The sequence below is a fragment of the Lynx canadensis genome, chromosome B2 (genome assembly GCF_007474595.2).
Source record: "Lynx canadensis isolate LIC74 chromosome B2, mLynCan4.pri.v2, whole genome shotgun sequence".
NCBI classification, from domain to species: Eukaryota; Metazoa; Chordata; class Mammalia; order Carnivora; family Felidae; genus Lynx; species Lynx canadensis.
The window spans coordinates 88,144,564-88,170,227 of record NC_044307.1 but is presented as its reverse complement, the minus strand read 5'-3'; positions in this window follow the sequence as shown (position 1 = coordinate 88,170,227).

The following is a 25,664-nucleotide window of genomic DNA, read 5'->3' as shown; positions in this document are numbered from 1 at the left end:
TCCAGAACTTGGGCAATAACGCTGTGTTCAGAAGACCTAGACACAATTTTCCCAACCATTGGCATTCCTATTGCTGCTCATTAACTGGTTTCAAGTTTCCCTTAGGATGTTGTAGAAGATTTTGCTCCCAAATAATTACCTTAAAAGCTCTAAGCAGCTCCTGAGGGAAGAAACCCAGAGTTAGCTATCTCAGCACTGTAAGGTAAAATAATCAGGAAAAGAAAGAACCAGTGATGGCTCATAAAGGCTTTGAGTTCCCTGAATTCTCAAGGCCATGCTACTTATAAGGTCTATATTGCAGGTTATTACTATAAAAGTATGATAAAGAAACATCATCAGTGTCAGAGACAGAGGACAGCTTCAGGGCCCAGGAGTATGGCTTAAGCATCCTTCCCCATCTCACCTGTATTCCATTACCACACGTACCTCACCTGTCTCTGCCTTCAATCTTGCCCCACCAAATTCATATGCCTTTGACGCCCAGATTATCTTTCTGAAACACATGTCTGGTCACTTTGCTTTCCATCTTAACTTCTGACAATTCTTACTGCTGGTAAAATGAAGTATAAACTCTTCAGTTTAACACATAAGGTCCTAAAAGTGAGCCTACCTACTTTTATAATTTCATATCCTATGCCCCCATTCTGTGTGTTAAACACTTTCGTCAAAATGGATGTCTCAGTATTTAAGATACCTTTCACATTTTTATCTCTCTGTCCTTGCATAATGCTATTCCTTTGGCTTGAAAAAAAATGACCTATTCATTCATTTGCTCTCTAATTCAAATGCCAATCACTCAGTAAAGCCTTCCTGAAAGCAACTCAGCAAAGTTTTAAATTCTTTCTATGTTCTTTGCCCATTGCTAGCATACAGGCACAGAGAAAATGTTCCCAGTAGATGGCAAACCTGAACAAAAGCTATGACAGTGTCACTTTCCAAAGGGTTCCTGTTAGGTCAGGGCACAACAAGAGCTCCCAAGAAACTGGTTTTCAAGGGCACATGGGTGGTTCAGTTGGTTAAGCATCTGACTTCGGCTCGAGTCATGATCTTGCAGTTCATGAGTTCGAGCCACACGTCAGAGTCTGTGCTGACAGCTCGGAGCCTGGAGTCTGCTCTGGATTCTGTGTCTCTTTCTCTCTCTGCCCCTCACCTGCTCATCCTGCTCATGCTTTCTCTCTCTCTCTCTCTCAAAAATAAACATTTTTTTTTTAAGTTTAAAAAAAAGGAAAGAAAGAAAGTGGTTTTCAGCATGGGCTGCCCATCAGGATCAACGATGAAGTTTTAGAAAAGATAAAAAAAGTTCCTAAGACCCACCCCAAGCTTACTAATAAATCAAATCTATGGTAGTGTTACTGAGAGAGTTTGCAAGTTTTTTTTTTCTTTTTAAGTTTATTCATTTATTTTGAGAGACACAGAGAGATAGTGTAAGTAGGGAAGACGTAGAGAGAGAGGGGGCAGTGGATCCAAAGTAGGCTCTGCGCAGTCAGCAGAGAGACTGACATGGGTCTCTAACTCATAAACCATGAGATCATAACCTGAGCTGAAGTCAGATGCTTAACCAACAAAGCCACCCAGGCACCCCTACTTGCAAGTTTTCAATAAGCCTCACAGCTGATTCTGATGCAGACATGGGAATGAAGATCCTCAATCAGGCTGATGGCACTATTAAGATGGAACAGCCAATGCTAGTAATTGGGCGTGTGGAATCAGACCCATAGGAGATCTCTGCCAGAGCTAAACTGGTAGCCAGGGCCACAGCTATATAGGCCGAGACTTAGGGCACCAGAGAGCAAAGTCAGGAAACCAAGGTAGAAGCTTTTCTATATGGACCCCCCCAAAAAAAATCAGAATTGGAAGAGTGGAATTCAGTAAGGAATTCAGTAGATGCACTGGACCTTCCCTGGATACCAAACATGGGGGAAATAAGACACAGCAGTCCCCCCTTCTCCACAGGGGATGTGTTCTAAGACCCTCAGAGAATGCCTGAAACCACAGATAGTACCAAACACTACATATATCATGTTTTTTCCTATACATACCTATGATACAGTTTAATTTCCAATTTAAGCATAGTAAGAGATTAACAACAATAACTAATAAACTAAAACAACTGTAACAAAATACTATAATAAAAGTTATGTGAATGTGGTCTCTTTCTCTCTCTCTCTCTTTAAATCTTGTTGCACTGTACTCACCCTTCTCCTTGTGATGATGTAAGATGATACAATGCCTATGTGATGCGATAAAGTGTAGTGAATTATGTAGGCATTGTGACATAGTGTTAAGCAACTATTGACCTTCTGACAACTGGTCAGGAGGATCATCTGATTCCAGACCATGGTTGATAACAGATAACTGCAGGTAACTGCAGGAAGGAAAGCACAGGTAAGAGGGAACTACTGTAATTCTAGAACTCACCAAATGGACACCTCATGAAACAGCAACATTGCATCACCTGGAAACCTGTTAGAAAAGCATCTTGGGCCCCATCCCTGACCTACTGAATCAGAATCGGATTTTAACCAGATCCCCAGTTGATTTAAAAGTCACATCAAAGTTAGTAAAGCACCCAACCCTGGTTGCAAACAATGCCAATGCTGTCGTAGCCCACACTGTGAGTAGCAAGTCTTGACCCACAAGGAGCAGGTGGAAGAAACTCAAATATTACCACTGTGAGCAATGTGAGGGCAGGAATCTCAATCAATTCCTTTATCTCAGCACAGAGCTCAGGACCTTGGCAACTAACAATGTAGTCTATTGGTTGCAACATCAGGACTTGGATCTGGTTCAATTCTAATGCTACTACTCAGCAGCTATGTGGTATTGTCAAAATACTTAATTTCTTTGTGCTTCAGTCTCTCATCTAGAATAAGGAGACAACCACCTCATAAGAATGAGGGCAAGATAGCATGTTAGTTTTGATAGCATTGTAAGTGCTCAATAGACAGCCAAAGAAAAATTAACAGATAATCAATTATTGATTGGTTGATATATTGACCATTTTTGGTGAGAAAAAGAGCTCCAAAATTCCAGTGGTGTAAATTATCTCATTCTGACTCATGATCTAATGAGAAGAATGGCCAAAATCTTGATAACTGGCAGATATTCCAAGCATAAGACTTGTTACAGTATTAATATGTGTCTCTTCAGTGATAAGTGAAAGAAATGTCCAAGGCAAGATGATTGCCAACCTTTTTGGAGTGATGACACCAAACTGATGTTCATGGAATCTCAAGGCTTTCTTGTTCTCCCCCAAACACCTAAGAAGGGCATTTTTTTCATGGCTTATTTTCATTAAATTGAATTTAAATTTATTTACTTGACAATATTTTGACATTTTTACATTACAGAGTGTTGCAAATCTGGATAAGAATCTCTTCCATAATAAACAATACAGATTCAAAGACACACATTTTGGTTTTTGTTAATCCTTAAAATAGCTTTCATATTTTTATCTAGTGCTTTTAAGTTTTCAAAAAACTTTCACTCCTCTACCTCATTTATCCCCATAATAACGTGGCAGTTGTTTTTTTTGTTTGTTTGTTTTGTTTTTTTGTTTTTTTTCTAAATCTTAGAAAAGTTTGTTATTCCGGTCTGACAGATAAGGAAATGGAAAATCAATTTAGGTGCTCAATGTGACATAGCTGGTTTGTGGCCAAAATGGAACCAGAACTCAAGTTTCCTAATTCCCAGTATTTCTTTAAGCTACTAAAAGCACCACTGCTACCAACTGATTGCCACATATTATACTGGATCCAAGTCAAGTCAGGTCACTTCCTCAACTATACAATATCCTAATTCATCCCCTAACCAAGTGCCCTTTCCCAAAAACCATGTTTGAAGTGTCACAAAGGCAACAGCTTCCTAAACATATGTGAAAAACATCTTTATTTTGTTAAAGTAGCTTTTCAGTTCTAGAAAGTAGAAGTCAAATTTGGAGGTGTGACTTAATTTTTTTTTTAATTTGGAATTTTTCAAATTAAGGTGGAATGTACTTTCTTTTTATTTCGCTAGTTCATTCCTTCCCTAAACATTACATTTGCCTATAGATATCTTAACTCAAGTTTCCTTAAAAAAATGTTCTAAGCTATAAAAGGCAGTTTTAAAGTATTACTCTGCATTTCTATTTAAAATGCCAAATTTGATTAAGGATCTTGACACTTGGGCTTTGGAAATGAGCACAAATCTTAGACAAACAAATGGTAAAGCAGTGAGATCTTATTAATAAATATTAATGTTTAAATCCTCAAAAATCCCCATAAAGTCTACCAGGCAACATGTTTTTTGTTTGCTTGTTTGTTTGTTTTGTTGTTGTTGTTTAAATCACTGTAAAGTTTCCAATCTGGCTATTAAACTTTAGAATTAATACTGTGAAATGTTTTCCCAAAGTTAGTATACATTTTTAAAGTATTGCTAGCAGTTCTGGTTAGTCTCAAAGGTTATATCACTCATGACAGAACAATCCTAGAATCATTAAAGAAAAACTGACAACTCTAAACCGACAAGTGGAAGAAATCCCAAAGTTGCACTGACAATTCAGATCTACTTCCTTTCATGTCCAGATTCACTTAATATCTCATTTGATTTTCAAACCTTCCCTCAGAAGCAACTGGAACAAAACCATGAGCAAGCTCAATCTCCATTTGGGCATGTAACCCTTTTACAAACACAATTACAGCCAAACACCACTGTAACCTGATTTGCATTTGCACTAACTAAGTTACAAAGCACACTGAGAATGCCTGCTATGCATACTACAGACTTATTAGGAGGATATATTGCAGGGCTTCTGTGAACACTAATTAAAAAGGTTTTATCTTTCCCCTCTGGTCCACTGAAATTGTTCAAATGCCTCGCCTGCTACAACTTTGTTCAAAAACAGTTTTCAAACATGTGATCAGAGCTAGGCAACTATTTCAGGTGGCATGATTCTGTTTCCACAGTGGACAAGGCCGGAGAGACAAAGTTTCAGTCTAAACTTTGAGCTTCCTTTCCTTTGTTATTTTGTGTTGCAACCTTAGCATTATCCAACTGTGGACTTTTATCTGTGAATATCTAAATCCTGTCTTGTGGAAAACTAATTACTGAACCACTGAGAGCTTCATAATGTCCTGCATTTAAGTCCTGAGCATCATACATAATGCATAGGCAGCAGTCTCTGCACTCTGATTACAGAACACTGTCATTAAGTGAGCAAATTAAAGATGTGAATAATTCACTGGCTGAGCTTATTGTCAGTGCTGCATTGTGAAATTAGAATTTCTAATAAGTACTGCAATTTTTTTAACCCAATTAACACAGAGAACATCTTGAGACTGATTAGTACAATAAAAATTATTACCTTATTCTTTTGCTTCACAACAGCCAAATTAAATACTGTACTTAATTATGCAGCATTCATTCCTCCTCTGCTAAAAAAAAAAAAAAACCCCTATCATTTTAATAAGACTTCTAATATTTGTATGTGAGCTAAAAATACAGCACATGCATCTGTAGCTCACTGTCTTTTTACAAAGTTTTTTTTAAGAGTCTCAACACCAGTATTATCACTAGTGGTGGATTATGATGACACTAGTCTATTCTTAAACCAGATATTTTACCTGAAAAACAAACAGCATACACAGAATTGACAAAGTAACTATCTCCCCAAATTGAGTTGAATATATTATACCTCTGCTTTTTCTTGGCTCTTTAGATGCAGATTAACACAGATTTGCCCCCACTATACTGTTTGTGATTGAGGCTGAAACATATTTAAGAAAATTAATTGTTTAGGAAAAAAAGCAAGTATCTGTAACAGTGGGTCTTACCTCAGATGCTCATTTAGCAGACAGTGATCTGTCTCACTCCTGCCAGGCAAGTGGGAAAGTCCAGTTTATGCTCGGCATGATGATCCTACGCAGAGAGTGTCTGCTGCCATGTTAAATAAAGAAAATGATCATTTAAACCGGGGCTTTTGTCTCCCAATACTTCCTCCTGCTGCCCCTTTCGAATCAAAGCCCAGAGAGGCAGGCACATCTGGCGGCAGTCCCTGCCCCTGACCGCAGCTGCCTCTGGAGAGCTCCCCCCTTCCTTTCCAGCTCCTCTGCATCCCCTTCCTGGGCAACTTCAGCCCCCTAAAATGGGGGAAAGAAACGATGACATTGCAGGCAGAATATGAGATTGTTTGTTCAGCCTCTGCAGCCACCTCCTTCCTGTCTAGATATTTTACAGAAAGGGAATGAGAAGGGGGAAACAGCGAAGGTGCTCTGAAAATCAGTCAGACACAATGCAATAGGGAGATGGAGAGGAGGGAAAGGAGAATGAGAGAGCGAGAGTGTGTGTGTAAGGGGGGTGGCTGTCAGTGCAGATAAATCTGCATATGGAAATTAGGGTTATCCTGGGTACAGTTTTATTTAACTATGATCTACTGTTTTTTTAATTAGACCAGAATTTTAGCAAAGGAAAGGAAGAAAAGGAGTCTTGAAACCAGAAAGAGCAACTTCTGATTCAATAGACTTAAATTTTCATAGCATCTGCAAATAGCAGATCCAGAAGTTGTAGGAAAGAGAAAGGAACAAAAAAACCAAGGCATTTTTCCCCTCTGGTTTTGTTTGATAAACAAGAAGACCTCCTGCCTCTCTGAAAACAAAACAAAACAAACAACAACAACAACAACAAAAAGGAAATTTGGATGAGAATGTGAAGAATTTGAAAGGAAGAAAAAAAGAAAAAATACCTTTCATGGTCTGTGTAAAATCTGTCCTTAAGTAATAGAAGAATCATATGGGACAAAGGAATAATTAAAAGTAGATAATTGGCATTATTTGTGGAAACCAGTAGCAATACATTCTGCATCTTGTGAGGCATGTTTTGCTTTCCTTAGAGAACACCTTTTACAACTCTAACCCAAGGCAAAATACTACTGGCTATAATCAGTCTACAATGTCACTAACACCAGCCAACTACTCCCTCTGGGATAGCTGAGGGTAAAACAACGAGGCCGAGTGACCAAAAACTACAGGAGGTTAGCTGGTGTGCCCAGCAGTGAGCTCTCCACCAGAGGTGCGGGTAGGATAGCAATTGGACCAGAAGGAAGGAAGAGTTAATTCTGTAATCTGTCAGTGGGGAATTTTGTGGAATCAACTAATGTTCACCCCCTCATCAAACAGTTCTCAAACACCTATAACATGGCAAGCATTGTAGACAAACACTGCATGGTTCCTGCTCTTAAGAACTCAGAACTGAATGGGGGAAATTAAAAATGAGGTGGTACTGCAGTTTTATGAACAAAGGTGTGGTTAACATAGTCTTGATGTGAGTAGTGGGAGCAGATGTCAGTACCCTCAGAGCCCTGCAACCGCAGAGCTCATGGGGTCCTCCAAGACCATCTCAGGCACTCTAAGCAAGTTACTCTGTCTCTTTCAACTTTGGCTTCTTCATCTGTAAAATACCTGATTTTTAATTTTAAGATTATATGATAAAAATAAAACATTACGTTTTGTCTGCCTCACGACAATTGCTCAAAAAATAGCAAATCAATTCTCAGTTCGGCTGCCACCTCTTCTGTGAATCTTTCCTCCACATCTGTAAACAGGCTCAGAAGCTTCTTCTGCAATGCTCCCACTGTTCTCCATTACATTATATCATTGTAATTTTCAGCAGGACTGTTGCTATGCTAGTGGATCTCAACCAGGGGCCATTTTGCCCCCTAGGGGACATTTGACAATGTCTCGATACATTACTAATTTGCACAACTGGAGAAAGAGGGTTGCTATTGGCATCTAATACGCAGAGAGGCTAGGGATGCTGTTAAGCTAGAATACACAGGACAGCTCCCCACAATAAAGAATTATCTGATGTCAATAGTGTAACAATAAGCACAACTAAGGAACCAGGGATCCTTAGACAAAAGGCTGATTCTAGGTCCAGGGTAGGAAAAAGACTAGGTGAACCTGTAGCATCTTATAGTGCCAGAAAGAAGTGTTCAAAAACAAAGAACACGTTTCTGGGGGTATGTTACAGGGATACAGGAACCATCTGAAAGAGCTCCCAATAACTAAAGTTGTAACTTTTTGAGCAACAAATACATAAAGCTGTTTGGGCTATAACCCAAAGTATAACATAAATATATATGAATCCATACAGAAATAAAAAATTATTGAAAAATAAATAGCTGGAGAAGAGGCAAACCTTTCTTGCTGAAGAATTCCAAATAATTTATGTGGATAATCCTTCCTGAAGGATATGGAGCATAACTCTTCACTCCCTAAGTGCGAGCTGCACATAGTAACTTACATAGTGGGGGTGTTGATATTATTATCAACAGTGATAAGTCATGTTAATCATGTATATGCCCTAACCCCAAATTATGATTTTAAAAAAATCAGACAAATTCCAGTAGAGGGATATTCAACAAAACATCTGACCAAGACTCCTCAAAGCTATCAAGGATATCAAAAATAGGTAAAGTCTGAGAAACTGTCATAGCCAAGAAGAGCTAGGAACAATAGGAACACTGTATGTAATGTGGTATCATGGATGGGATCCTTGAACAAAAAAAGGACTTTAGGTAAAAACAAAAAAAAAAAAAAGAATAGAATATGAACTCTAATTACTAATGGATTAATTAATGGTTTTATTAATTGTAGTAAATGTACCATCTTGATGTAAGATGTTAATATTACGGGAAACTGGGTGTGGAGTAAATGGGAACTCTTGGTGCTATCTTTGCGATGTTTCCATAAATCCAAAACTGTTCTAAAAAATAAAATATTTCCTTTTAAAAAAGTCAGTGGGTGCCTGAGTGGCTCAATTGGTTAAGCTTTCGACTTCAGCTCAGGTCATGATCTCCTGGTTCGTTGAATTCGAGCCCCAGGTTGGGCTCTGTGCTGACCACTGAGAGCCTGGAGCCTGCTTGGAATTCTGTCTCCCTCTCTCTCTGCCCCTTCCTCCCCTCTCAAAAATAAATAAACATTTTAAAAATTTTTAATAAATAAAATAAAATTTTAAAAGTCAATAATGCCAAGGTTAAAAAGAAAAACCCTGCCCTATGCTATATTATAAGCTCATAAAGGCAGGGGCTTTGTGGCTTTATGGTATATGTTTATATGCTCATGGCAGTAGCTCATCCTCAAAAATAACCACCAATGAACCATGCTTTTAGAATTCATACTTTTTTTTTTTTTTCAACGTTTATTTATTTTTGGGACAGAGAGAGACAGAGCATGAGCGGGGGAGGGGCAGAGAGAGAGGGAGACACAGAATCGGAAACAGGCTCCAGGCTCCGAGCCATCAGCCCAGAGCCCGACGCGGGGCTGGAACTCACGGACCGCGAGATCGTGACCTGGCTGAAGTCGGACGCTTAACCGACTGCGCCACCCAGGCGCCCCGAGAATTCATACTCTTGAGTATTCCCCTCCCCTTGAATCTGGGCTGGCCCTATGGCTGGTTTTTGACTACTAGAGTGCAGCAGAAGTGATGACTGCTGAGGGTACATCTTAAGAAGCCTTATAGTTTCCACCTGGGTCTCTTGCAATACTTATTCTGGGGCAAGCGGCCATTGGGTAAGAAGTGTGAACACACTGAGATCTCTATACTATTAAAAAGCTGGAGCTACAAAATACAGAAACTGAAAGAAAGTGACAGAGACAGAGACAAAGCAAAAAGAAGAGGGTGTCCAGCCAGCCTCAAGCTACTCCATCCACTCCAGTTGAGGCATCCAAACATGTGAGTGAGGAAACCACATTTGTCATCCAGATCATTCAAGCCTACAGATGACTATAACCCCAGCCTCCTTTGGCCCACAACAGTATTAGAAAAACTAAACCGGAGCTAATGAAATGAGCCAAATTTACCCACAAAATCATAGAAAGCCATAATAAATCACTGGCTTAAGATGTTAGGTTTAGTGATGATTTGTAATGGAACAACAAATTAGTGCCTTTTATTTAGTAGATATTCTAGAAAAACAAGAAAGGAGCTTCTGTATTGTGGGGAGAGGGGATGGAATATCTTTTAACATTTTATATCATTTCCATTAAAAAAAATGTATCAGTTGGTAAATTCAATAAGATAATGGGTTTTTGCCCTCAAGTATAATAAAGGTAAAAGAAGAAATGTGGTTAATATATAACACAGTAAGGCCAAGCTGGGGTGAAGAGAGGAAAGAGAAAAGGTGAAAAGGATTAGTCATGGCTTATTTTGGAGATATATTTTTAAAAACGCATTTTCTACTTTAATATGTTCATAATGATTTTAAAATTTATTCAGTGTCAGGCACCTTTACATGTTGTATTAGCCTCACAAAATTATATGAGGTGAATGCTACTTTAACCCCAATTTTACAGATGCCGAAATAGTGTCTCCAAGTTAAGTTCCTCGCCCACAGTCACCCACTAGTATATGTGACCAGGATTTGTACCTTACCAACTCCAGAGCCCATAGTCTTAGCACAGTTTAGTAGAGAAGATGAACATAAATAAAATAATAACACAAATAAGTATAAATACAAACTGTTATAAGTTCCATAAAGCGAAGTGAAGGATGCTATAATCATAAAATAGACACCTGATCCAGTTTGGGAGCTTGGGAAGGCGGTTAAGAGGTTGTGGTTAGGGAGTCACCTGGGTTAGCAGGGCCAGGTGTGGGTAGATAAGTGGCCCATGAACCAAAGAAAGGCAGAGATCAAAACAAGTGTATGATTAGCTGTTGGTCAAGTGTTTTTTCCAAGGACTTTGCTTTGTAAGGCCCTCATAGATGATTTCTCTGGGAGTCACCAGTTTGGCACTGATGGAGTGTCATAGTCTGAAGGAGTGAGTAGGGGGGCACTAGAAGAGAAGAAAAAGAGAACTAACCTATTTATGCTACCATTTAAAAAAACTCCTCAAAAGCATCCAGGCTTGGGATCTCCATATCACCTCCTCCATCCCTCTTGATCCACCCCTCTTTCCTCTGAAAATGCTCTTAGTCACCAATGAGCTTCATGTTGCCAAATCTGCTGACCAATTCTTTCAGGCCATCAGTAGTATTTGACAGAGCTGACCATCCTCCTTAAAACACTTTCTACATCTGGCTTCACAAATACTACACTGTACTGGTTTTTCTCCTACTCCACTGGCTATTCTATTCCTCTGTATTCTTTACTGGAGCTTTCTCTCATCCCTGAGCTCTATATGATGAAATGCTGCAGTATTTAGCCCTTGAACTTATTCCCTATCTATACTCTTTCCCTAAATGATCTCAACTAGTATCATGGCTCCAAACACCCTCCATAGGCTAATAACTCTTAAATGTAGATCTCTACTTATACCTGACTTCCTGAACTGAAGATTGTTATATCCAACTGCCTGCTAAATATATCCATTTAGATACCTAGGTGAACAGATTCTGGAACTAAACTCCCCAGGTTCAGATCCTAACTTTGCATTGTACTAGTTGGGCAGGGGATATATAACTTCTGTGTGCATCAGTTTCCTGATATTATTAATCAATAATATTATTAATCTATCTCACAGGGATGTGAATGAACTAATATATTTAAAGTATGTCTTATAACGGTGTTTGGTATCTTCCAAATGGCATATTGTTAGCTACAGATAGGCATCCTAAAATAGAGCTCATCTTGTTTGTGACTCTTCATCTTACTTAATGGCATCTCCAGTCACCCAGCTGTTAAGCCAAAAACTTAAGCAAAACATGAAACTCTTATCCCACACAACTCAAAACTGTTTCATCCGCTAATCCTGTCAGCCCCACCTTCAAATGCATCTTGACTACATCTCACCACTTCCACTTGAGTCTAAACAACTAAATTCTCTCACCTGGAGAATTCTAAGAGCCTACTATCAGTCTCCCCACTTGCAAACTTGCTGCACAGAAGTTTGTTCTCCCCACTGCATTTGGAGGGATTTGGTAAGACTTGGGTTGTTTTGCTCCTCTGCTCAAAACCATCCAATGGTTTCCTATAACACTCACAGTAAAACCCAAAGTTCTTACAACCAACAGGATTCAGCCCTCCCCGTTACACACCTCCTCCTAGTCTCATCATTTACCACTCTCTCCCTTTCTTACTTCTTATGGGAAATCTTGTTCTTGCTCAAACATGCCTAACGTGCTCCCCAGAGATCAACCTGGCTTGCTCCTTCACTTCACTCAGATCTCAGTGACATGTATGCCACTTATCAGTGAGGCTTCTCTGGGCCTTCCTATATAAAATAGCATACTTGCCCAGGCATTCTCTAACTTCTGACCCCGGTTTATGTTTTTAATAGCCCTCACGCATTGTGTGTGTGTTTGTCATTGCCAGACCTACCCTCCACTAGAAGCACCATGTGAATAGGCTTCACATTATTCACTGCTCTATCTCCAGCACTTATAACAATACTTGGTATTCAGTGGCTGCTCAAAAACTATTTGCTGAACAAACAAATGTAGCTAATTTTTTTCTGAGCAGACTGTTAATTCCAAAATCCTTGGGATATTATTTTTTCCTAATCGGTCCACATGCTCCCATCCCTCCCCATCTTTTACTATAGTATTTTTTCCATGCTATCCCCCCATTAAAGATAAAATTGGGTGTTAGTATACTGGATTTTACCTTCCTAGAACTGTTTCATGTATGTACAGTCTCTTTTCAAAATTATAAGCAAGGTGTGCCTGGGTGGCTCAGTCGGCTAAGTGTCTGACTCTTGACTTCAGCTCAGGTCATGATCTCATGGTTCATGGGATTAAGCTGAGCATGGAACCTGGTTGATATTCTTTCTCTCCCTTTCTCTCTCTGCCCCTCCCTCACTCTTTCTGTCTCTAAAAATTAAATATATATATATATATATATATATATATATTAAAAGAAATGTTTTTAAAAAGTAATAAGCAAATCTTTTCAAAATGACTAAGTCACAGTTTTCCCATGATGTTGTTGGTTTCCTATGTAGAGAGAGAAGTCTAATGTCTTAGTTAATTAAGACAGTTTAAGGAAAATTGGATAATTGTAATCACTGCATCCCTGAATAAAAGGGGAAGAATACTGACACACTACAAAAGGTATCAGAACTAGAAAATTAAAAAGCCTTTAGGAGTAACTCAGCATTTCTCTCAGTTTATTCATTCATTTATTCTCAGTCTCATTCTCATGATGTTTAATTAATTCTCTTCCTCTTATCTGGCCACATGGTCTTTCATTTGTACTTTTCCATGCTCCTTTCTCTCCTCTCTGCTGTATCACTTTCTCTACTTACTTCTGCACGTGGTAGAAGGTGGTTGTGCCACAACAGTTCCTGAATCAGAATAAAACCTCAGATCAAATGCACAGGGCAGAAGAAGCTAGCCCTTTTCAGTCCCCACTACAAATCCTCAGGAAAGAGAATCCTTTAGCTGGCCAGGGAGGTAGGGTCTTTTACCAAACTTTGGGGCCAGTGACCTGGCCTCTGGGAAGAAAAGGAGAGGGACAGAAGTAGGGGGAGTTGAGATTCTTTAAGAAAGAAGGTTGTGATGAGTCGAACAGACAAATACCAAAGGTTTCTACTGCAGTTAGAAATCAGATATAAGGGGCGCCTGGGTGGCTCAGTCGGTTGAGAGTCTGACTTCAGCTCAGGTCATGATATCACAGTTCATGGGTTTGAGCCCCATGTCAGGCTCCGTGCTGACAGCTCAGAGTCTGGAGCCTGCTTTGGATTCTGTGTCTCCCTCTCTCTCTGCCCCTTCCCCCATTCAGGCTCTATCTCTCTCTCTCTCAAATTTAAATAAACATTAAAAAATTTTTAAAGAAATCAGATGTAAATAATGGGATATCTGTGGAGTCTAACACTGACTAGAAGTTTTAGGGTCAGGAAGATTATTCTTCTCTCCTTAGTTTGGCCTAGTCATTTCTAATACTCAAAAAATGCAAACACGTATAGAGTTAAACAATAACAAACTACCTTCCATCATCTCATTTTCCAAATGTTAACTAGTAACTATTGCAGTGTGTGATCTCTATGTAATCTTGCACACATAACTTTTGTTGTAATACACAAATGAGTTCATCCTCCCATGAAGCTATAACTTAAAATATGTCTTAAACAAAAAAATAACAGCAAGGTGGCATTATCTCTACTTAATTAATGAAGAGACAGAATTTAAATAACAGGTTATTTCCTATCACAGCAGGGTCTCTGCACCCTTCTATCAACTGTGAAAATTATGTTTAATAGGGTCAGCTATGTCCAGTCCTGCCAAAGTAGAGTAAGTCCACCAGAGCCCATTTTACCCACTATGTGCAGTTAAAAGTTCTGGACAAAAACAAACAAAAAAATACCTCAGGATTCTGAAACATAAAGAATATCAGGTATATTGGGGATGAAAGCCAAAATTTAAAGATCAGTGTAGTGATGATGAGATTCCTGTTGTTTTTCCTTTATCTCCAAGCTTTGACCCAAGGGTGGACTGAATTGGGAAACTCCATTGTGAGCACGCACAGCAAAATTTCAAGAAAACCTATCTTTCTTGCAAAAGATCAGCAGAGGCCCCTTCTCAGCCTTTCCCCAAGTCCAGCTATAATCACAGAGCTGTATTGTTATGGTGGAGGTAAGGTGAGCACCTAAAACTTTAAGTAAAACTTCACATCTTAGAAGAACCAAGAAAAAATGCCTTTGTTGTGCAAAAGAGTGTGTCAGGGAGAGGAATGTCTCTCCTTCCCCCCCTCCCCTTTCCTTCCATTGCTTTTTCCACAGAGGAGCCTCATCACATGGAACTACATGGCAGTTCAAGAGGACCTCATCTGAAAGAACTCTGTATTACGTTCTATCCAGAAGAACCAGAAAAAGAGCCTCTTGGAGCCAGACTATGGAGAAATCCTGGTGAGGACAGAGCTGGGGGAGATCATTTACTGCTGTGTATGAATCAATACAAGTCTCAGACTCACCTCTAAATTGTACATATGTGAAACATAACCAAAGAAGTGAATCAAAGGTTTTAAAAACTGAACATGTGTATAACCCACTGCCAAGCCTCAACTAACCTGGGTGGCATATGCAAAGGGCAGACCCCAAACAGCATAACAAATGCTTTGAAAAATGAACAGACATTCACCCACAAAACTCAACAGTTTGAACCTAACTAAACCATTGCTTCTCAAACACACACACACACACACAGTGATTCCCCTTAAAACAAAACAAAACAGTATCTGAAGTATTTTAGCAGAATTCCAAAATCATATAAAAATGAAATTGTAAAGGATATGATCCAAAATTACTAAACATGTAAAGAACCAGAAAATCTGACCAAATCTCAAGGGAAAATATAATCAACAGATTCTACAATGACCAGATATTAAAATTACCAGACAAGACATTAAAGCAGCTATTTCAGCCGTGCCTAAGACATGTTGTGGGTTTGGTTTTAGACCTCTGCAATAAAGCGAATATTGCAATAAAGTGAGTCAGATGAATTTTTAGGCTTCCCAGTGCATATCAAACTTTAAACAATGCTAACCACCATCTAAGCTTTTAGTAAATTATAATCTTGCTGGTGGAGGGTCTTGCCTCCATGTTGATGGCTGCTGACTGATGATGGTTGCTGAAGATTGGGGTGGCTGTGGCAATTTCTTAAAATAGACAACAATACAGTTTGCTTCATTGGTTTACTCTTTCTTTCACAAATGATTTCTCCGTAGTATGTGATTCTGTTTGATAGCATTTTACCAACAGAAGAACTTTCTTCAAAAAGTTTAATCCTCTCAAACCCTGTCACTGTTTTATCCATTAAGCTTATGTAATATTCTAAATCTTTTGTTGTCATTTCAACCATCTTCATAGCATCTTCACCAGGAGTAAATTTCATCTCAAGAAACTACTGTCTTTGTTCATCCATAAGAAGCAATTCCTTATCCATTCAAGTTTGATCATGAGATTTCAGCAATTCAGTCACATCTTCAGGTTTCACTTACAATTTTAGTTCACTTGCTATTTCCACCACATCTGCAGTTATTTCCTTCACTGAAGTCTTGGACCCCTCAAAGTCATCCATGAGAGTTGGAATCAACTTCTTACAAACTCCTGTTGTTGATATTTTGATCTCTTCCCATGAATCATGAATGTTCTTAATGGCATCTAGAATGGTGAATCCCTTCCAGAAGGTTTTCAATTTACTTTCCCCAGATCCATCAGAGGAATCATTATCTATGGCAGCTAGAGCCTTACAAAATATATTTCTTAAATAATAAGCAACTTGAAAGTCAAAATTACTACTTGATCCATGGGTTGCAGAGTTGATGTAGATGTTGCGTTAGCAGGCATAAAAGTAACATTAATCTCACTATACTATACATCTCTATCAGAGCACTTGGGTGACCAGGTGCATTGTCAATGATATATTTTGCAAGGAATCTTTTTTTCTGAGCATTAAGTGTCATCAGTAGGTTTAAAATATTCAGTAAACCACATTGTAAATAGATGGGCTGTCATTCAGGCTTTGTTTTTCCATTATAAAGCACAAGCAAAATAGACGTTGCATAATTCTCAAAGGCCCTAGGATTTTCAGAATGGCAAATGAACACTGGCTTCAACTTAAAGTCATCAGTTTAATGCATCAGCTGTATTAACCCCTAGTAAGAGTCAACTTGTCCTTTGAAACTTTGAAACCAAGTGGTAATTTATCCTCCTAGCTGTAAAAGTCCTAGATGGCATCTTCTTCCAATAGAAGGCTGTTTCACCTACATTGAAAATCTGTTGTTTTGTACGGTCACCTTCATTAATTATCTTAAGATCTTCTAGATAACTTACTGCAACTTCTACATCAGCTTTTGCTGTTTCCCTTTACACGCTGATGTTATAGAAATGACTTCTTGGGGCGCCTGGGTGGCGCAGTCGGTTAAGCGTCCGACTTCAGCCAGGTCACGATCTCGCGGTCCGTGAGTTCGAGCCCCGCGTCAGGCTCTGGGCTGATGGCTCGGAGCCTGGAGCCTGTTTCCGATTCTGTGTCTCCCTCTCTCTCTGCCCCTCCCCCGTTCATGCTCTGTCTCTCTCTGTCCCAAAATAAATAAAAAACGTTGAAAAAAAAATTTAAAAAAAAAAAAAAAAAAAAAAATGACTTCTTTCCTTAAACCTCATGAACGATCTCTGCTAGCTTCAAACTTTTCTTCTACAGCTTCCTCGCCTGTCTCAGGCTTCAAATAATTAAAGAGAATTAGGGAATTGTTCTGGATTAGGCTTTTGTTTAAGGAAATGTTATACCTGATTTGATCTTCCATCTAGGCCACTGAAACTTTTTCCAAATCAACAATAAAGTTATTTGCTTCCTAATCATTCATGTGTTGTTCACTGGAGTAGCATATTTAATTTCCTTCAAGATCTTTTTCTTTGTATGCACAACTTGGTTAACTGTTTGGTACAAGGGGCCTAGCTTTTGGCCAATCCTAGCTTTTGGCATGCCTTCCTCACTAAGCTTAATATTTTCTAGCTTTTGATATAAAGTGATAGCTGTGCAACTCTTCCTTTTACTTGAACACTTAGAGGCCATTGTAGGATTATTAATTGACCTAATTTCAATATTGCTGTGTCTCAGGGAATAGGGAGGCATGCCAAGAGGAAGAGAGACAGGGGAATGGCCAGTTGGAGCAGTCAGAACACACACAACATTTATTAAGTTCACGGTCTTATCTGGGTGTGGTTTGTGATGTCCCAAAACAATTATAACAGTGACATCAAAAATCACTAATCATAGATCGCCATAACAAATATAACAATAATGAAAAAATTGGAGATATTACAAGAATTACTAAAATGTGACACAGAGACACAAAGTGAGTAAATGCTGTTGGAAAAAAAATGGCACTGAGAGACTTGCTCAATGCAGGGTTGCCACAAACCTTCAATTTGTAAAAACGTAGTACCTATGAAGTGAGGTAAAACACAATATGCCTGTATAACCACCCAAGAGGTATAAGTGAACACTCTTGAAATACATGGAATGATGTAAGTTCTCTGTAGAAAACTACAAAATGAAAAAAGAATCAAATAGAAATTTTAGAACCAAAAAATACAATATCTGAAATAAGTTCATAAAATGAGTACAACAGAATGGGAAAAAAAATCAAAGAACCTGAAGTTTAATCAATAAAAACTGTACAATATGAATAACAGAAGGAGATTAAAAAGATTATCAGAGTCTTATATACCTATAAGACAATATAAAAGCACCAATATTCATGTAACTGAATTTCCTCAAAAAAAAGAAAGAGATTAATGCAGAAACATGCGCACGTGCGCGCGCGCGCGCGCACACACACACACACACACACACATATCTAAAAGAATAATGGCTAAAACTGTCCCAAATCTTGTGAAAGACAGATATTTTCAGAATCCAGAAGGCCAGTAAACCTCAAGGAGGATAAAGTTAAAGGAAATTTGTCCACACACAACATAATAAACCTTCTGGAAGCCAAAGAGAAAGAATAAAGTCTTAAACCACAGGAGAAGATGGACATACTATACATAAGTGAACAATTATTCAAATGACTACAGATTTCTTGTCAGAAAACATCAAAGCCAGAAGACAATAGATGATGAACCTTAAAATTCTGACAGAAAAGAACTGTCAAGCCAGAGTAATATATCGTCTAAAGCTACCCTTCAGGAATGAAGGTGAATAAAGACATGATCAGTGTCACAGACTAGGAGTCTGGAGTTCTCTCTTGTCTGGCAAAAGAGTGGACATAATATTGAATTCAAGACCCCTAAGATCAGGAACACGACAGGGATGCCCACTCTCACCGCTGTTGTTTAACATAGTGTTGGAAGTGCTAGCATCAGCAATCAGACAACAAAATGAAATCAAAGGCATAAAAATCAGCAAAGATGAAGTCAAGCTTTCACTTTTTGCAGATGACATGATATTATACATGGAAAACCCAACAGACTCCACTAAAAGTCTGCTAGAACTGATACATGAATTCAGCAAAGTCACAGGATACAAAATTAATGTACAGAAATCAGTTGCATTCTTATACACTAATAATGAAGCAACAGAAAGACAAATAAAGAAACTGATCCCATTCACAATTGCACCAAGAATCATAAAATACCTAGGAATAAACCTAACCAAAGATGTAAAAGATCTGTATGCTGAAAACTATAGAAAGCTTATGAAGGAAATTGAAGAAGATACAAAGAAATGGAAAAACACTCTGTGCTCATGGACTGGAAGAATAAATATCATTAAAATGTCAATACTACCCAAAGCAATCTACACATTCAACGCAATCCCAATAAAAATTGCACCAGCATTCTTCTCGAAGCTAGAAGAAGCAATCCTAAAATTTGTATGGAACCATAAAAGACCCCAAATAGCCAAAGTAATACTGAAGAAGAAGACCAAAGCGGGAGGCATCACAATCCCAGGCTTTAGCTTCTACTACAAAGTTGTCAAAATCAAGACAGCATGGTATTGGCACAAAAACAGATACATAGACCAATGGAATAGAATAGAGACTCGAGAATTAGACCCACAAAAGTATGGCCAACTAACCTTTGACAAAGTAGGAAAGAATATCCAATGGAAAAAAGACAGTCTCTTTAACAAATGGTGCTGGGAGAACTGGACAGCAACATGTAGAAGATTGAAACTTTCTTACACCATTCACAAAAATAAACTCAAAATGGATGAAGGACCTGAATGTGACACAGGAAACCATCAAAACCCTAGAGGAGAAAGCAGGAAAAAACCTCTCTGACCTCATCCGCAGCAATTTCTTACTTGACACATCTCCAAAGGCAAGGGAATTAAAAGCAAAAATGAACTATTGGGACCTCGTGAAGATAAAAAGCTTCTGCATTGCAAAGGAAAAAAATCAGCAAAAATAAAAGGCAACCGACAGAATGGGAAAAGATATTTGCAAATGACATATCAGACAAAGGGCTAGTATCCAAAACCTATAGAGAACTCACCAAACTCCACACCCGAAAAACAAATAACCCAGTGAAGAAATGGGCAGAAAACATGAACAGACACTTCGCTAAAGAAGACATCCAGATGGCCAACAGGCACATGAAAAGATGCTCAATGTCATTCCTCATCAGGGAAATACAAATCAAAACCACACTCAGATATCACCTCACACCAGCCAGAGTGGCTAAAATGAACAAATCAGGAGACTATAGATGCTGGAGAGGATGTGGAGAAACGGGAACCCTCTTGCACTGTTGGTGGGAATGAAAATTGGTGCAGCCACTCTGGAAAACAGTGTGGAGGTTCCTCAAAAAATTAAAAATACATCTACCCTATGACCCAGCAGTAGCACTGCTAGGAATTTACCCAAGGGATACAGGAGTGATGATGCATAGGGGCACTTGTACCCCAATGTTTATAGCAGCACTCTCAACAATGGCCAAATTATGGAAAGAGCCTAAATTTCCATCAACTGATGAATGGATAAAGAAATTGCGATTTATATACACAGTGGAATACTACTTGGCAGTGAGAAAGAATGAAATATGGCCTTTTGTAGCAATGTGGATGAACTGGAAAGTGTTATGCTAAGTGAAATAAGTCATACATAGAAAGACAGATACCACATGTTTTCACTCTTATGTAGATCCTGAGAAACTTAACAGAAGACCATGGGGGAGGGGAAGGAGAAAAAAAAAAGTTAGAGAGGGAGGGAGGCAAACCATAAGAGACTCTTAAAAACTGAGAATAAACTGAGGGGTGATGGGTGATGGGAGGGAGGGGAAAGTCGGTGATGGGCACTGAGGAGGGCACCTGTTGGGATGAGCACTGGGTGTTGTATGGAAACCAATTTGACTATAAATTTCATATAAAAAAAAAAAGAATTGAATTCAAGGCAGGCTAATGTCCAGGAGGAGACGAGAGCCCCAAACAGGGATTTCATCTCCATATCTATTGAGCTCATAAGATATTACCCATGTGGTAAATGTGAAGAAAGCACAAGATTTACCCACATGGTGAATGTGAAGACAACAAGATCTTACACATGTGAACATGGAGAAAACAATCAAACAGTAATCATTAACTTGTGTAATAAGCAAAGGGTCTGGGGGGCAAGTGGAATTTGTGATCAAAGTACAATAATACACCGGCATCAGATGGAAAGTAATTTTACTCGTGATCCCATTACAATAACTTGCTACCTAACCTCAGGCACTTTCACCCCATGTGGTGGCTTTCTGCCCTAAGCTTTTTTCCAACCGATTTATGTAAGTAAAACCTATTTCCCCACAGATCAGATGAAGGGAAACTGAACATTCACTTCCAATAGACTTGCATTAACATACAAGTGTTTATAAACACACGTACGGAAGTGTATAAGAATAGCCAAGTGCTTAATTTACTTGCAGGAATCTTACTCTAAAAGAAATATTAAAAGAAATATTTAAATCCTAAGTGTTTAAAAATATTGATGACTCTTGAAATAAAAAAAAAAAAATCATAATGTTGCCAGGGTAATTTTTCAACATCTGTAGTGCAATTCATATGAGAACTGTAACATAAAAGGAAGAAAGTAAAGAAACCTGTACTGTGGTAAGGCCTTCACATTTTACTTGAAGTTAGTAAATATTAACTCTTATTATATTCTGAAATATTAAATGTACATATTGTGATCCCTAGAGAAATTACTACAAGTATACTACAAAGCGATATAGCCAACAAGCTAATAGATAAAATAGAATACTAAAAAACAGTCAAATAATAAAAAAAAAATACAAAAGAGGGAACATGGAAAAAACAAAAATAAAGCTCGGGGGGGAAAAGCAGAAACATAGTAAGAGTAAACCTGAATATAGCCATATTAAATTAAATCATAATTATCTAAACATATCAATAAAAAAACAGATTGCCAGGTTGGATGAAAAAACAAAGCCCAATTATATGCTGTTAGTAAACCAAACCACTTTTTGTAAGAAACCCATAAATAATATAAATATGTTTTCTTTGAATACAATGATATAAGAATATTAAAAGTAAGATCATTATAAAAGATATTCCATGCAAATACTAATAAGAAATCTGGAATGGCCATATTAATATCAGACAAAGCAGACTATGAAACAAGGAAAATTATAAGGAATAAACTAGGACATTTTATCATAATAAAAAGGACGATTCACTAAGAAGACATGGGATCCTAAATGTAAATGAACTTAACAGAGCTTTGAAATACCTGAAACAAAAAATGATACAAATGAAAGGAGATATAAATAAATTCTCATTTATACTTGGACATTTCAACACTCCTCTCTCAGTTATCAGTAGAGCAAGTGGAATAACAGCCAAAAACAAAAAACAAAAACAAAAACAAAAACAAACAAAAAAAAACAACCAGCTAGACCAAAATAGCAGAATACATATTTTCAAATGTATAAGAAATATTCACCAACATAGGCCATATTTTGAGTAACAAAACAAACATTAACAAATATGAAAGGATTGAAATAATATAAATATGCTTTCTGACCACAATGAAATTAAACAAGAAATCAAGAAGAGAAATACCTGGAAAAGTCCCAAGAATTTGGAAATCAAGCAACACACTACAAAATAACCCATAGGTCAAAGAGAAAGTCTCAAGAGAAACTGGAAAATATTTCTAACTAGGTAAAAATGAAAATACAGCATATCAAAATTTGTGAAATGCAGCTAAAGCATTGCTTACAGGGAAATTAATAGCACTAAAATGCTTTTATTAGAAAATAAGTTTTCAAATCAATAATCTAAGCTTCCATCTTAAACTATAGAGAAAATTACAACCAAAGCAAACAGAAGTAAATAAATAAGAAGAAGAACAGAAATTAATAAAAGTTGAACAAAGAAAAACAATAGAGGGGCACCTGGGTGGCTCAGTCAGTTGAGCGTCCGACTTCGGCTCAGGTCATGATCTCACAGCTCGTGAGTTCAAGCCCCACGTTGGGCTCTGTGCTGACAGCTCAGAGCCTGGAGCCTGCTTCTGCTTCTGTGTCTCCCTCTCTCTCTCTGCCCCTAACCACTCGCATTGTCTCTGTCTCTCTCAAAGATAAATAAACATTAAAAAAAAGAAAAAGACAAGCCACACACTGGGAGAAAATAATTACAAATCATATATATAAAACATTTCATCATCTAACATATACAAATGGCCAATAAGGACATGAAACAATGTCTCAAATCATTAGTCATTAGAGAAATGCCAATGAAAACTACTTCATACACACAAAAGTGGCTATAATAAAGAAGATGACAATAACAAATGTTGACAAGGATATGGAAAAACTGGAACCTTTCTTTTTTTACATTCATTTATTTATTTGTGGGGGGGGAGGGGCAGAGAGACAGGGAGAGAGGGAATCCCAAGCAGGCTCTGCACTGTCATCATGAAGCCCAGCTCAGCTCTCCGACCCACAAACCGTGATGTCATGGACTCAGCTGAAACCACAAGTTGGACATTCAACCAACTGAGCAACCCAAGTACCCGAAAACTGGAACCTTTATATGTTGATGGTAGAAATATAAAACGGTGCAGGCACTTTGGGAAATAGTTTTCAGTTTCTTAAAATGGTTAACCATAAATTTACCCAGGAATCCAGCAATTCTATTTCCACTCCATTTTCACTCAGGAAAAATGAAAGCACAAGAAAACCTGTTCATAAATCTTCATAACATTATATTCATAATACCCAAAAAGTGGAAACCACCCCCAAAGAAACCAAACTAATGATACATACAGTATGGATGTACCCCAAATACATTATGCCAAGTAAAATAAGCCATAGTTAAAGGCTGCATACTGTGTAATTTCATTTATGTGACATTATAGAAACAGCAAATATACAGGGACAGAGAAGAGATCAGTAGTTGTCAAAAACTGGGAAAAGCGAGAAGGTTTGACTGCAGTGTTTGTATAAGGGAATTTGGGTGGGAGTGATGGAACTATTTGTGTATTAATTTTGAAAGTGATTACACAACTCTGATATTTTCAAAACTCATAAAATTGAACAAAATATAAATTTTACTGTATGCAAAGTAAAATTTTTAATATTTTGTTATATTAATGTTTAATGTTTCATTGATGACTTTTCTTCTACTTTGAACTGCAGAGAATGGAATAGGACAGTTCCTTCTATCCTTGTAACCTGAAAAATGGTCTGCTTCCTTTGACCTACAGATCCGTCAGGGAACAATTATAAGGTGATGGCATGGAAATTTTGCCTATATTAAATCTATCTCAGTCCTCATTGCCTAACATACCTCCCATTCCATACCATTTGGACTTGGTTTCTGCTTTATATATCTTTTTATATTTCAAATTTTGTCTCTCTGATAGAATTAGAGATCTCTTGAGGGTGGGAACCATGACTTTTCATGCTTTTTACAATATCATAGTGGGGCGCCTGGGTGGCTCAGTCAGTTGGGAGTCTGACTTCAGCTCAGGTCATGATTTCACCATTCGTGTGTTCGAGCCCCGCATTAGCCTCTGTGCTGACAGCTCAGAGCCTGGAGCCTGCTTTGTATTCTGTGTCTCCCTCTCTCTTTGCCCCTCCCCCACTCGTGCTCTATGTCTCTCCCTCTCTCAAAAATAAATACACATTAAAAAAAATATATCATAGTGATGGAAATATTTTAGAACTGTCAGTAATTCTTCTGGAGTAGAATGAAATGAAGTAGAATGAATGTTACTTGTTGGAGGAACTAAAGTACAGAATAAGAAGGTCCTCTATGCCTCTAATAAGTACCATTGTCTTCCAATTCTCAGAAACAAACCTGATGCTCAGAGAGTTTAAGAAATATATCCAAGATTATATAGCTGGAAAATTCAGGAATGCTGATCCATAAACTCTCCTTTAAACAATGATCTCTACTCCACCCTATTCTATAACCCAGTGGACAGATTCCAGTGATGCTTAATTGACATAGCCTCTTGACATTATAATAATAAAACATTAAGAGGAGGCTATAGTATTTCATAGATTCTTTAAGTCTTTGCTTCTTACAGAAGCTCAAGGGGTTAAACAGTAATTAGAGCTTTCTTCTTCTTTTTGTTTATTTTAGAGAGAAAGTGAGAGAGAGTATGCAAGCAGGAAAGGGGCAGGAAAAAGAGAGAATCTTAAGCAGGCTCCACACTCAGCACACAGCCCAACGTGGGGCTCAATCCCATGACCCTAGCTAAGATCATGACCTGAGCCCCAATCAAGAGCTGGACACTCAACCAACTGAGCCACACAGGTGCCCCAGAGGTTACGCACATTATGTGGTAGGAAACTGACCTGTGGAGCCAAAAGTTCTGGCTCTCCCCTTTCCCAAATCTGTGCCTTGGAAAATCCAGAAGATTCAGCGTCCTAAGAAGCAGGAATTAGCGTAGAGATTAGTATGTAGGAAATTTATTAGGGAGTAATATTGGGAACGGCCACTGGTGGAAGGAAGGGGAAAAAATAGCACAGGGCAGAGGGAGATGTTGAGTTGCAGTGTAATCTCCACGAGGCCTCAGCCAACTGCTGGTTTCTCTGAAGCTGAGATAACCCTTCATAGTTATCCCAAGTTAGGGCAGGAGAAAGGAAGACTGGGCATTTATACGTCCATGCCACTGCCATTGGATATCAGATGCACCAATTTGGGCAAGCAGGCTCTTGTTCTTTCAGAACTCAAAGCAATTTTTAAAAGGGCCAACAGCCCAGAACTGGCAGCAGCACTTTGGCAGCTAGGGAAATAAGTCT